Source organism: Gigantopelta aegis, chromosome 11 (genome assembly GCF_016097555.1).
Source record: "Gigantopelta aegis isolate Gae_Host chromosome 11, Gae_host_genome, whole genome shotgun sequence".
Taxonomy (NCBI): domain Eukaryota; kingdom Metazoa; phylum Mollusca; class Gastropoda; order Neomphalida; family Peltospiridae; genus Gigantopelta; species Gigantopelta aegis.
The window spans coordinates 26662688-26677276 of record NC_054709.1 but is presented as its reverse complement, the minus strand read 5'-3'; positions in this window follow the sequence as shown (position 1 = coordinate 26677276).

Sequence of the window (14589 nt, the reverse complement as noted above, 5' to 3'; positions counted from 1 at the left end):
ATTATCTCGCAGTGTTTTAAAACGACAGACCCAGTTTTTACACACCATGGCGTATTGTTTTTATACCACAGCAAGTTACACATTATCTTGCAGTGTTTTAAAACGACAGACCCAGTTTTTACACACCATGGCGTATTGTTTTTATACCACAGCAAGTTACACATTATCTCGCAGTGTTTTAAAACGACAGACCCAGTTTTTACACACCATGGCGTATTGTTTTTATACCACAGGAAGTTTTGATAACGGGAATCAGATATTACTTTGATTATCCAGTCTCGTGCAATAGTAGTGTTTCTGGTCATCTTGGTTTCAATAACACGAAATATATTTTCTTATTTTCACGGATGTACGTCTGAGAAGTAACGGTTATGGAGACGAGCTCCAGTCTACTTTTAAAGGGTATTTCCCCGCTTCAGCGTCACAAACTATTGTTTCACTCTATCGCAACTTTATCCAAATATGTTACAGGTTTGTAGAGTGACCATACTTATGGTCTATTTTCATAGGTTGAAACAAGGGTCTGCGATTTTATATATATATATATATATATATATATATATATATATGGGATTTATAGATGAAACACCCACCTACCCACCCGAATTAGTCTTTTAAATAAATAAAATCTACATAAATAAAATAAAGTAATATTTACTTTTCTTTTCTCCAGCGACATGTGCGTCAAGCAGCGATGTTCCCAAACCAGAACAGACCACCAGAAGAAACAGAAACACTTTCATGTTGTTTCAAGATTAATGAGAACCGCTATTCATTACCCTATTTATATACATATACACGCATATTGTGTACACATGCATTTGATGACGTTTACAAATAACAGAACAAGACCTGCCCATCCATCTACCCACGATTCCACGTCCTGTTACAAAGGACCAATCAACACTATTGTTTTATTTGTCGTAAAGACGATTGGTGGAAAGTAAATAGACATAACTTTTAGACATAGCATTTAAGTTACTATATGTCAAAAATCGATCAAACATGTGTTAGGCCAAACAAAATAATAATTGTGGTATCGATTACGCGATCATCCCTAGAAAAACCGTGCTATCCTAACGTTTTTAAATAAAAAATGTTTTATCAGACGTTTCGTTTAGATAGTTTGGTAATCTGACAGTCAAATGCATTTAACCAAAAATGTTAACCTAGATATTTCCTTGCAGAATGTCTGTCCAGCCATTTCTAATTGTTGGATCAGCTGTGAAAGAAAAATGCTTACTGTGCAACGAATATCTATAGCAACGAAATTGTACAATGCACGACAGTAAAGTCAGAAGGCATAACTTCTTTACATGTAGTACTAAACCAAATAACTTCCGGCTGGGTCAAAGTTCGAGGTGCACCCAACTTTTGATAGAGAAGTGAACACCACACGTCCTGTGATTGGCGATAAATGTGTGTTGGTTGTAAAAAGAAATAGTTTCATCTTGGCAAACTATGTATGCAATTTTATTTCATCTAGTACCACTGTGTCAAGTAGCCTTGTGCATGACGCATGTATAGGGTACCTGTAAAAAAACAAGTGCTCGAATTTTGTGCGGATCTAGGGTAGTAGTAGACTCTACCCGTTATCTTAGAAATGAGCAACTTGACCCCCAATATTTTTCTGATTCACTTTAAGGGTGAGGGATGGTAGTATTAATATCCGTAGCGTTTATGTCGATTGATACGCTGCAGGTAGGAGTTTTAGCTACATACATGTGTGTTACTATTGTCGTCTATGGGATTTGATTTGGTAGTATACACCCTGCAGGAGCTCGCTGACAGATGGTTCAGTATTGAACAAAGTTTATGTTCTGAATCACAGTATTATGAGTTCTAGTCCTGTCTAAATTAATGGAACATGTATTTGTACCTAAAACATGCCGAATTAAATTCATAAATTGAATTTAAAGAAATGAAAAAAGGCAGCAGTTGAACATCATCATAAATTTTGTATATAATCAAAGATACAGTGAAACCCCTCTAAACCGGACACTCTCGGGAACAAGTAAAATGTTCGGTTTTAAGAGATATCCAGTTTAGACAAGTTAAATTCTGTACTGATTTAAAAAAAAAAAAAAAAAAAAAAGGACCGTGAAACATGTCCGGTTATTAGAGAATTCCGGTTTATAGAGGGTCCGGTTTTGAGAGATTTCACTGTATTGCACAAAAGTAAAAGCAAGTTCCATAAACAAAATTGTACAGCGAACTATAAAAAGTGGCTATGTTTTCTTTGCAATAAAGTTTCAATACATTGTGACAAACCATATAACAAAGATAGCCGCGGTCGGTGTTCCGAAGATATTGCTGTTGATAAAAATTAAACACCAGATGGAAATTAAATTGCTAAATGTAGATGACACATGCTGGCTGGCTGGCTAATTTTAACATGCTCATATACCACGAAGGTTTCGAGCATGCCTATCTCGAGTCCTATCTCTAGATAGCCAGGGGCTTGACCCGGGATAGATAATTTACTGGGAAATTTTGACATTAATGATCTAAATAAAATATGGGATAATTAAACTTTTTTAAAGCGCATTCCAAAAATAATAAATAATTCATAACTCAATAATAATTTTAATTTTTTCCGCAAAGAAGATTGGGCTGTCTAAAATTAAATTTATACTTTTAATAATTTACCATTTAAAGCCCAATACAGAAAATGTAGGGAGGTTATGCAGGAAAGGGTTTGGCCAACGCCCAGGAAGTTCTGTTATTTGTTGGGAAATAAGGGAGGGGCATCCATCGTATCGAGAACATTGGCGTGACCGGCAGCCCCGGGGAAAAGGGGAGGGGGGGGGGGGCAAGGAAATCCCCTGACAGACAAATGCTACGAACCCAAGTAAACGTGGTGTGTGTGACATATTTGTTCAAGATCTTCATTAGGCCTCGGTGGCGTCGTGGTTAGGCCATCGGTCAACAGGCTGGTAGGTACTGGGTTCGGATCCCAGTAACGAGAACGAGAACGAGAAAGAGAAAGAGATTTACGTGCACATTCAGAGCAAGCTGTTGTAGCACACGCCTATCCTGGTCACAGGGACCGGCCTTGGGGGAGGGTTGTAGAGAGGGAAGGCCTGCACTGACAAGTGCAAGGGAGCACCAGCAGTCCAATGTTGGTGACAGGCGGGGGGTAATTGGTGCTATGGAATTTTGAAAGTCCCGTAGGATTATGTCAAAGAGGAAGAGGTGTGCGTTTACATGAAGGAAGTTTGGCGCAATCGGATCCCAGTCGAGGCATGGGATTTTTAATCCAGATACCGACTCCAAACCCTGAGTGAGTGCTCCGCAAGGCTCAATGGGTAGGTGTAAACCACTTGCACCGACAAGTGATCCATAACTGGTTCAACAAAGGCCATGGCTTGTGCTAGCTTGCCTGTGGGAAGCGCAAATAAAAGATCGCTTGCTGCTAATCGGAAAGAGTAGCCCATGAAGTGGCGACAGCGGGTTTCCTCTCAAAATCTGTATGGTCCTTAACCATAATGTCTCACGCCATATAAACGTAAATAAAATGTGTTGAGTGCGTCTTTAAATAAAACATTTCTTTCTTTAATTCTGGAACTTTGGTCTGACCAGACCATTTTTTTTTTCTTTTCTAACGTACTGGCTGTGTCTGGTTTTCTTTTCTTTCTAGATCTTTTTTATTACAAGCACTTCTATAATGGTCTTGTATATCCCTGCAGTACCGTACAATTTGATACACAAAGAGCTATGCTTAATAGGCACGTGGTAAATAGTTTCACGAAGATCAAAAAAGTAACGTTTGTTTTATTTAACGATGCCACTAGAGCACATTGATTTTTTTATCTTATCGTCGGCTATTGGACATCAAACATATGGTCATTCTGACACTGTTTTTAGAGGAAAACCGCTGTCGCCACATAGGCTACTCTTTTACGACAGGCAGCAAGGAATATTTTATTTGCGCTTCCCACAGGCAGGATAGCACAAACCATGGCCTTTATTGAACCAGTTATGGATCACTGGTCGGTGCAAGTGGTTTACACCTGTACCCACTGAGCCTTGTGGAGCACTCACTCAGGGTTTGGAGTCGGTATCTGGATTAAAAATTCCATGCCTCGACTGGGATCCGAACCCATTACCTACAAGCCTGTAGACCGATGGTCTAACCCAAACACCACCAAGGCCGGTCACGAAGATCAATGAGCGCATTAGGAATCATGAATTAAAGGGACAGACCCTAGTTTTTACAATTAGAGCCGTTTATGATCACTGAAATTAAACATTACTTATATTTTATTCTTTAGGTTATCCATTTGCGTAGAACCGAAGTGTTTCTGGTCATCCTGGTGTTTCTAATACCAAATGTTTTTTTAATTTTTCATATTTTTTAAAACGCTCGTGCGTCTGAGAAGTAACGGTTTATTGATTTGAGTTCTAGTCTATTTTTAAGGATATTCCCCGTTTTAACGTCACAGACTCTTCTTTCACTCTATTTTAACATTATTCAAATGAGTTGCACGTTTGTGAATTAACTAAACTTAGTGCCCATTTTTAAGGGATAAAACAGGGGTCTACGCCTTAAAGTGAAGATATGGTTTTGATGAATCACCATTTGGATACAAACTTACCACCCAGTTACGTTTTCTTCTTTTTCTATTCCCCTGCGCGTGCTGTAACCTCACCGTGGTGCAGGGGTGTAACATTCTCTTTGAGAATGGCCAATACAGCATAAATCCCCTTGTTTTCTTCGAGATAAAATTGAAATTTTGAATAAAAGTCAGTATCTATCTGTGATATTTGTATTTTTGCACAGTTCTTTACACTGTTTTTATTTAAATCTTGAATTTTTATATTGATGTTGATCATCACTTTATTTGTTTGCATTACCATAGTTTGACATCCAATAGCCGATGTATTGTTCGTGCTGGGGTGTCGTTAAACATTCATTCATTCATTCATTCATTCTTTTTCTATTGTGTATTTATCTTTGATATTATCTAAAATCGATGATTGCTGCCTTTTCTCATTTAGAGCTTCTTTTCTTTTTATACTTTAGTTTAAAGTCGAAATTCAGGTGGCACCAAAGCATACTTTGATTGAAAATACCCATACGAACACTAATTCACCTACAGCAATTTGACCCTTAAATACACATTGTCACAGACAACTGACCTATTTAGTGGTCTAACAAAGTATTACCTGAACAAAAATAGTTTGATTTGTCCCTAAATGCACTTTATTCAACCATCTTCATAACCATCATATTCCATATATTAATTATATTTTGTATGGCAATGGTCCATAATTCAGAAACTAAAATTGCCGAGAGGGATGACATGGATTTCACTCCATCATGGTTCAGTTAAGGTGATGCAATAGTTAGATTTAGTTTCCAACAATTAATGTAATGTTTAGTTATTATCTATTTTTAGAGAAATAAGGTCCTTAAATCCGTGACAGTATGCCTTTAAATTATTTACTTTGGTCTTTGGATGCAACAGTTAGTAATACTATTTCTTTGTCTTTCGACAATTTATAATACAGCAGCCTATTTCACTAAACACCGTAAGTTTACGCCTGCTACTAGCAGTTATACCGGGCGTGTGTTTACACGTGTTTGGCGTCTATTTCACGTAGAAAATTACATCATTACGGAAGATGGAGCATTTTAAAGACAAAACAAAATGAAATAATTATGTGCATTTCTAACTATATTTATAGTACTATAATAGTAATAAGAATTGTGTGTTTAGTCATAGATTTATGTTTACGTGCAAAACTAGGCTTACGGTGTTTCATGAAATAGGGCCCAGGATACAATCGACCGACTATGGTTGGGTTTAATTACATAGATTTTCAAGACAACAGACATTTTTGAAATGTCAACACACCACAAGCTGAACGTTATATGTGTTAATTAAAACAACACTTGTCGCGCGCGCGCACACACACACACACACACACACACACACAGTTTGCAAGTATTCGGTTCAGCACTGACGCGTTTGGAGTGAGTAAGTTAATTATATTACCAATCTTTGAGTAATTGCTAACACAGCAACATACTGTTAATATATACAACAGCTGACATCGCGATAGATGAAAATACAATTACATTCAACATCTGATTTTTATAGGAACTGGAAATGTGTTTGTGCTACCTGAAGATACAGCTCAAATATTGTCACGCTATTTCACTGGTTGATAGTCATTCAGAAAGATGAATCAATAAATTTTCATCATTTATAAAACATTTTAATATTTATTCATCGTAATTGTATATAATGTCAACACCGTAACAATTTGTCAACACCGTAACAGTTTGCCAACACCGTATCTCCTCTTTATATAAAAGTAAAGTAAAGTTTGTTTTATTTAACGACGCCACTAGAGCACATTGATTTTTTATCTTATCATCGGCTATTGGACATCAAATATATGGTCATTCTGACACTGTTTTTTTTAGAGGAAACCCGCTGTCGCCATATAAGCTACTCTTTGCGCTTCCCACAGGCAGGATAGCACAAACCACGGCCTTTGTTGAACCAGGACCGGCCTCGGTGGCGTCGTGGCAGGCCATCGGTCTACAGGCTGGTAGGTACTGGGTTCGGATCCCAGTCGAGGCATGGGATTTTTAATCGAGATACCGACTCCAAACCCTGAGTGAGTGCTCCGCAAGGCTCAATGGGTAGGTGTAAACCACTTGCACCGACCAGTGATCCATAACTGGTTCAACAAAGGCCATGGTTTGTGCTATCCTGCCTGCGGGAAGCGCAAATAAAAGATCCCTTGCTGCCTGTCGTAAAAAGAGTAGCCTATGTGGCGACAGCGGGTTTCCTCTAAAAACAGTGTCAGAATGTCCATATGTTTGACGTCCAATAGCCGATGATAAGATAAAAAATCAATGTGCTCTAGCGGCGTCGTTAAATAAAACAAACTTTACTTTTTTTGTTGAACCAGTTATGGATCACTGGTCGGTGCATGTGGTTTAACACCTACCCATTGAGCCTTGCGGAGCACTCACTCGGGGTTTGGAGTCGGTATTTGGATTAAAAATCCCACGCATCGACTGGGATCCGAACCCAGTACCTACCAGCCTGTAGACCGATGGCCTAACCACGACGCCACCGAGGCCGGTCTCCTCTTTATATAAAGAATTACTATCCAACTGAAGCGCAGTATAAAAAAAAAAAAAAAAAAAAAAAAAAAAAAAAAAAAAATAATAATAATAATAATAATAATAATAATAATAATAATATATGTAAGAATATGCTATTTTGAAATTACATGAATTCATAGTTTGGGCTATTGCAATTATTCCAGGAGACAATATAAAACACAAACGAGATACCATGTCAAGAATGACGATAAAAACCCCAACAAAACTTCAATTTTAGCTGTTATGTATCAGCGGCATTCTTTGTAACTCAAAGAAAATATTTTGAAGAATTTTGGTTCAATGTCTGTGATTATTCACCAATATTTTAAGAAGTTTAGGTTGCCCAACATCTGTTACGGTGTTGACCAATTATTAGTTCCGAAAAAAAAGTTGATAAATATAATAAAATCCTATGAAATCAAATGACCCCAGAGATAAGACATGACCATAAAACATAATAATAATTTTAAAAGCATTATTTTTTACAAAGGTACCACTATGCAAAGTGACAATTTCTGGGAGAATGGCCCAAATATTAATGCATTGTTCAAATATTTTTAGTAAATTATACTTTTTGAAAACAACATTTGGACTGAAATGTACACAATTTAATGATTGCCCGTACAAGATTTTGATTTGGCTACACCGATATCAATACTCACAGAAACAGATACAAAAATAACTTGGCCCAAAAATACCCTGTTGTTGCATGTGAGCTACGTGGATAAGCTGCTGGACAGTCAAGCTGACGACAGTAGTTAAAATCTCGTCAAAGCTGGCTCACACTTTCTCTCCAGCTAGTTCATCACGAGTGGTATATCAAAGGCCGTGGTGTGTGCTATCCTGTCTATGGGATGGTGCATATAAAAGACCCCTTGCTAGTTAATGGTAAAATGTAGCGGGTTTCCTCTCTATATGTCGAAATTACAAAATGTTTGACATCCAATAGCCAATGGTTAACAAATCAATGTGTTCTAGTGGTGTCATTAAACAAAACAACCGTTTCATTCATCTTTCTCATAACTCACCATCTGCCTATCATTCTCATTATTTTAATATAAAAATCTCCCACGATTTCAATCTGTTTCGAACCTGTCTGCCAGTTTCCTCCGACTCGGTTGAGTGTTCGCTTGAGGTGCTTGCGTCGCAGGATCGACCAACCTCGGTGGATTCATTCAACTGATTTTTCTCTCGTTCCAACCAGTGCATCACAAGTGGTCAAAGGCCGTGATATGTGCTTTCCTGTCTGTGGGAAAGTGCATATAAAAGATCCCTTACTGCATTAGAAAAATCGAGCTACTCTCGGCTTACTAAATTCCAAAACTATATACGTAGCTCCCTTCTTTACTACTTCGGCGGACCGTTCAAAAATGCGTCTAATTTCCTTCTCATAAATGCGCACCATTTCTCTTTGGACTCATCCTTTGGGACTCAAAATTCTATAGCATCGAACCAACCCTCCGCCTGTTACCGATCACGGTCGGACTGCAGGTGCTCCCTTGCACCTGGCAGTGCAGGCGGTACCCCCTTCACCCACCTCACCCCTTTCTTGTCCTGGACGGAGGAACCGGCTGACGCCGACACCTGCGCCCAGGACAGGCGTGCGCTACAACAGCTTGCTCTGAATGTGCCCGTTAAACTCTCTGACCTGACCTGACCTGATTAGAAAAATTTGTTTTGGGTCTTGCGTATTTCTACTGGACTGTAAGGCACACCAAGTGGAAGTATTTGGTTTCACAACTGTATATTTGTTATTCACTGTGGGTCAAGACGTAGCCCAGTGGTAAAGCGCTCGTTTGATTCGCGATCGGTTTGAGATCGATCCCCGTCAGTAGGCCCATTGGGCTATTTCTCGCTCCAGCCAGTGCACAACGACTGGTACATAATAGACCTTGGTATATGCTGTCCTGTCTATGGGATGATGCATATTAAAGATCCCTTGCTGTATTAGAAAACAAAATGTAGCGGGTTTCCTCTGATGTCTACGTTTGACATCCAATACCCGATGATTAATTAATCAATGTGCTCTAGTGGTGTCATTAAACAAAACAAACTTCTGTCTTCTGAGCTGTCCACACCATCACCTACCTGTCTCAACTTCATTGCACCCTCCTGGCATCCTCGTCCTATGCCGCTAATACAGCTGGTCTGAACCACGGCACTAACTAACGACCGCCTGTAGTAGGGGAGTATAGTAGGTGGTTACAAGTGCCTCTTAACAATGCTAGAAGTAACTACTGAACAGAAAAGGTCAGACTAAGCCCACAGCTTAAAGCTGATGGGGAAATGGAATGCGTGTGAAGCGGATAACCACAAGAGACAACCCCCTGTCATAGCTGGAGAGACAAGGACTGGAATGTGGAGGTGAACAGCGAAAGAAGTTGAAAGATAGGAGTTGCCAAGGCCCCGTTCCACGAAGATTACCTTAGGTGCATAACTACCTTATGTTCTTAGCGATATTAGCGCACCGGCCTCGGTGGTGTCGTGGTTAAGTGATCAGACTACATGCTAGTAGGTACAGGGTTCGCAGCCCGGTACCGGCTACCACCCAGAGCGAGATTTAACGACACGATGGGTAGGTGTATGACCACTACACCCTCTATCTCTCTCGGTAACGACTAACCAACTAACCAGTAACACACTGTCCTGGACAGACAGCCCAGTTAGCTGAGGTGTGTGTGTGCCCAGGACAGCGTGCTTGAACCTGAATTGGATATAAGCACGAAAATAAGTTGACATGAAATAAAAAATGAAATGAAGTAAAACTAGCCAGGATACGGACAATTTGAACGACATACAGGTAAACAACGTTAAAGAATGGGAGCTATTGAAATGTATTGTGTGTGCAAATTCTGAGAACAAAGTTTGTTTTGTTTAACGACACCACAATAGAATGTTGATTTATTGATCACCGGCTATTGAATGTCAAACATTTGGTAATTCTGACATATAGTCTTAAAAAGAGGAAACCCGCTACATTTTCCATTAGTAGCAAAGGATAGTTTATATGCACAACCATCCTATACATACCACGGCCGTTGATATACCAGGCGTGGTGCACTGACTGGAACGAAAAATAGCCCAATGGGCCCACCGACTGGGATCGATCCCAAATCGACCGCACATCAAGCTAGCGCTTCACCACTGGGCTACGTCCCGCCCTTCTAAAAACAAAACCCGGCTGAACTTTTGTGTAAAAAAAATAAATCGATTTAATTAAGTAGATAGAGGCTATTTCGAATTTGACTATGGACTTTTTAAAAGATATTTAATCAAAATTAGCCATTATTTAATGACATTTAATTATTTAATAATACTGCTGCGAAAACAAACTTGACAGGTGGCGGTTTTCTTCTCTTTTTTTTTCTTTTTTCTTTTTTACAGCGAAAATATTACTATTCGCCAAATATTACTTTTATGATTTCTGTAGACCTATATATGCCGGTGCGTTAAGGCTATGTATATAGCAGAAGTTCATATTTAATTAATTTATGGTGACAAATGGCGGTATGTTTCCTGCGGAGAATTGACACGACGTGCGATCTAGAAAATCGTCAAATCGATTGATACCAACGGCGTCCGCCTGTGAACATATCCAGTACAAACTAGTCTCAAAATAACATTGTGTATGAAAACCGTTGTTAAGCCATCGGACATAAAACTGGTAGGTACTGGGTTCGTATCCCGGCACCGGCTTCCACCCAGAGCGAGTTTTAACGACTCAATGCGTAGGTAGGTGCAAGACCACTACACCCTCGTCTTTCTCACTAACCACTAACCCACTGTCCTGGACAGACAGCCCAGATAGCTGAGGTGTGTGCCCATGGCAGCGTGTTTGAACCTTAATTGGATATAAGCACGAAAATAAGTTGAAATGAGTAGAAAAGAACATATTATGTAGTTTAATGTCACTGTCCCTGTGATTCCAGAATCGGCTTTGTTTAAATACACAACTGAATGTCAATTGTAATCGTAATCGTAAACTCTATTAACGTGCCTCTATCCAATTAATGTTCAGGCACGTCTCTCCCACACCCAGTCTCTGGCATGGCCAGTGGTCAAGCGTGGAACAGAAACATTACTTATTAATGTGACAATTTTGAATTATTTATAAAAGGCATAGGGAGAAATTTTGATGTGTCGTTGAAATAACCTATGGTATTTAAATCAAATTTAATTTTAATTACTTTAGTGTGACGCTTGTTTTTGACTGGGCATTTCCAAACAAGTAAATGAAACAATGAAAATTACACAATTTATATGCCCTTAAAAAGATTAAGATTGAAAAAGATTAAAGAGGGCAATTCCGGGTGCCCAATGAATATCAATTGGCAGTCGTTGGTATAACACAAAATTAAAAACAAAAATCATGATAAACATGTTTTTCATGTGGTCCTAATCCACTCTGGTAAAACAATGTCCTGATTCTGGTTCCTTGTGTGAGACGATCGATAAGTCAAACTTCTACACCTAAACAAATAATTGATAATATGTCTCGTGTTCTAGACTTAACAACTTAAAGGCATACTGTTACGGATTTAAGGACCGTATTTCTCTAAAAATGGATAATAACTAAACATTACATTAATTGTTGGAAACTAAATCTAACTATTGCGTCACCTTAACTGAACCATGATGAAGTGAAACCCATGTCATCCCTCTCTGCAATTTTAGTTTTTGAATTATGGACCATTGCCATAATTCAATTATTTTTACAAAATGTCATTAATAAATGGAATATGGTGGTTATGAAGATTTAGGGACAAATCAAATCATATTTGTTCAGGTAATACTCTGTTAGACCATTAAATAGGTCAGTGGTCTATGACAGTATGTCTTTAAATATAACTCACGAACTTGATATTATTTTCATTCATAATATATAAAATTGTGTCTGTGTGTGTGTGTGTGTGTGTGTGTGTGTGTGTGTGTGTGAGGGTCCGGCTTTGAGAGGTTTCACATATTATATACTCTTCAAAAAAAAAGTAGGGGAACCTGAAATATTAATATCAACTATTAGACCGAACATATGTTTTGACCACAGACATCCTAGTAAAGAACGTTCAGTTCTGTTTATCAACACACCGAAACATATTCCATAGTTTGCATATGCACCACGCAGTTGCAGTGCGTGGGGTGTCATTCTCGATTTTGACAATTTCCAGGAAGGTCCATTAATCACTTTGGAACATTATTTCTGTCAATCATTTTCATTCTGTTGATCATACAGTTGTTATTGTTTTGTTTTTAGTAATTTTTATTGTTTGAATTTGCGATTTACTGATAACAAAACGTCGTCTTTCAAATTTCACCCCAATCGTCCTTCAAGATCTTTGGTGGTCATAAAACATACTGTAATACTGAACTACCGGTTGTAATGTTTGCCCAATTAATTCACTATTATCATATAACCATTCCCCACAGCTAATGTACCTTACAATTTTGGCAATTGTAAATTCTTATTAGAGTTCCCCTTCTTTTTTTGAAGAGCAAAAACGTGTATTAACTATCATGTTTTTATCTCGGTTAAGTCAATACATTTGAGTCGATATTACGTTTGTGTGGATATATATTTTTTGGTTACAACGTAGACGTTTATATGGAGAAAAAATGTCTCTATGTTTCGATATTAATATTATGTGTTAAAATAAATAAAATATTTTAAAAAGTAGATATGAATTGCGCGACCTGAAATCAATGCCCTATCGGTATTGTGAGCATGTAACCAACAATCGAACGAGTTGCCCACACTTGACTGTAAACACATCATTTGTACATGTATTGTAACAGTTACTCGCTATAACAGTTCACGTGTAAGATAAACGAATGAAGTTAATTGTCTAAACCATTGAACAAACTACTAAAATAGTGTGATAAAAGAAAATGCTAGCAGCCGACGATTGTTACAGAATGCAACTTGTAACGTGGATTAAACAATATTTATCCCCAATTATAATGCTGGTTGGGGATTGGTCAACAGGCAAAATGCTTATAGCAAGACCTCTCCCTACAATTTGAAAATGTAATTTAGGTTTACACAAGATGACAGACCAATGGTAAATTTCATGATTCCAAATCTTAAAGGTATATTCCCACGGGCAAGTTTACCAATATGTTCGCAAACCCAGGTATACCAAGAATTATAAATAAAAGTAACCTTGATTACTACTGAGATGGGAGAAAAGGTGTGTTATTTGTATACTCACGTCACAACCCACTATATGTCTTTAAGAGTGTGAAACAAAATACAAAATCTAACTAGGCATGTGACTTGTGGCTTTGAGAAATTGTGGAGTGGTAATTAATTTATCGTGATAGGTTGTTAGTTGATAAAGAATGAATGAATGAATGAATGAATGAATGAATGAATGAATGAATGAATGAATGAATGAATGGATGGATGTTTAACGACACCCCAGCACGAAAAATACATCGGCTATTGGGTGTCAAACTATGGTAATGCAAATAAATAAGGTGATGATCAACATCAATATAAAAATTCAAGATTTAGATAAAAACAGTGTAAAGAACTGTGCAAAAATACAAATATCACAGATAGATACTAACTTTTATTCAACATTTTAATTGTATCTCGAAGAAAACAAGAGATTTGTGCTGTATTGGCCATTCTCAAAGAGAATCTTACACCCCTGCACTACGGTGAGGTTACAGCACGCGCAGGGGAGTTGATAAAGAAGGCAGCGATCTGGGTGTGTATTCAGTGACACCACTCTTTCCGCTATGATGACTTCCTTATGGCAACCGAGTCAAGAGATTCAGGTATGACCCGAACGACAGCATTGTCAGAGAGGTGCTTACTGCCCGTGGCCCCGTTGTATCTGAGGTTGATGCAAGGAGTGTCACGGAAAATGAGAAGACGTTGATGTGTAAAATTTTAGCGCTGCAGCTTAGATGCCAAAAACCAATGCGCGACATTTATTATTCCTATACTTCATAAGGTGTGAATTTTTTATTTGTTCTTCTACAAAACATTTCGTGTAACTGTATTTTGTTATTATAACGTTTTTTATAAATCCATTGGTAAAAACAAAATTAAGATTGTTCTAACGTCCACAGAGATTTTAATTTCACAATTTATAATTTATATTAACTTTGTTCAGAAAGTGCACAGCGGTACAATAGCATAATAATTTTAACAGGCTAAAAAAAAAAAAAAAAAAAAAATTATATCTTTTTATATACATGTATGATCATTATAGTGTGTTCATTTTTTGGGTTGTTACAAATTTGACTTAACGTTTGAGTCGATATTTGGTTAACTCGATACATGTATGTTTATATGGTCCCCAAAATATCGACACAATGGTGCTCGACTGTATACACACACACACACACATACACACACACAAACACACACACACACACACACACACACACACACACACACGTGTACATACATATATGCATACACACATACATACATACATGTACATACATAC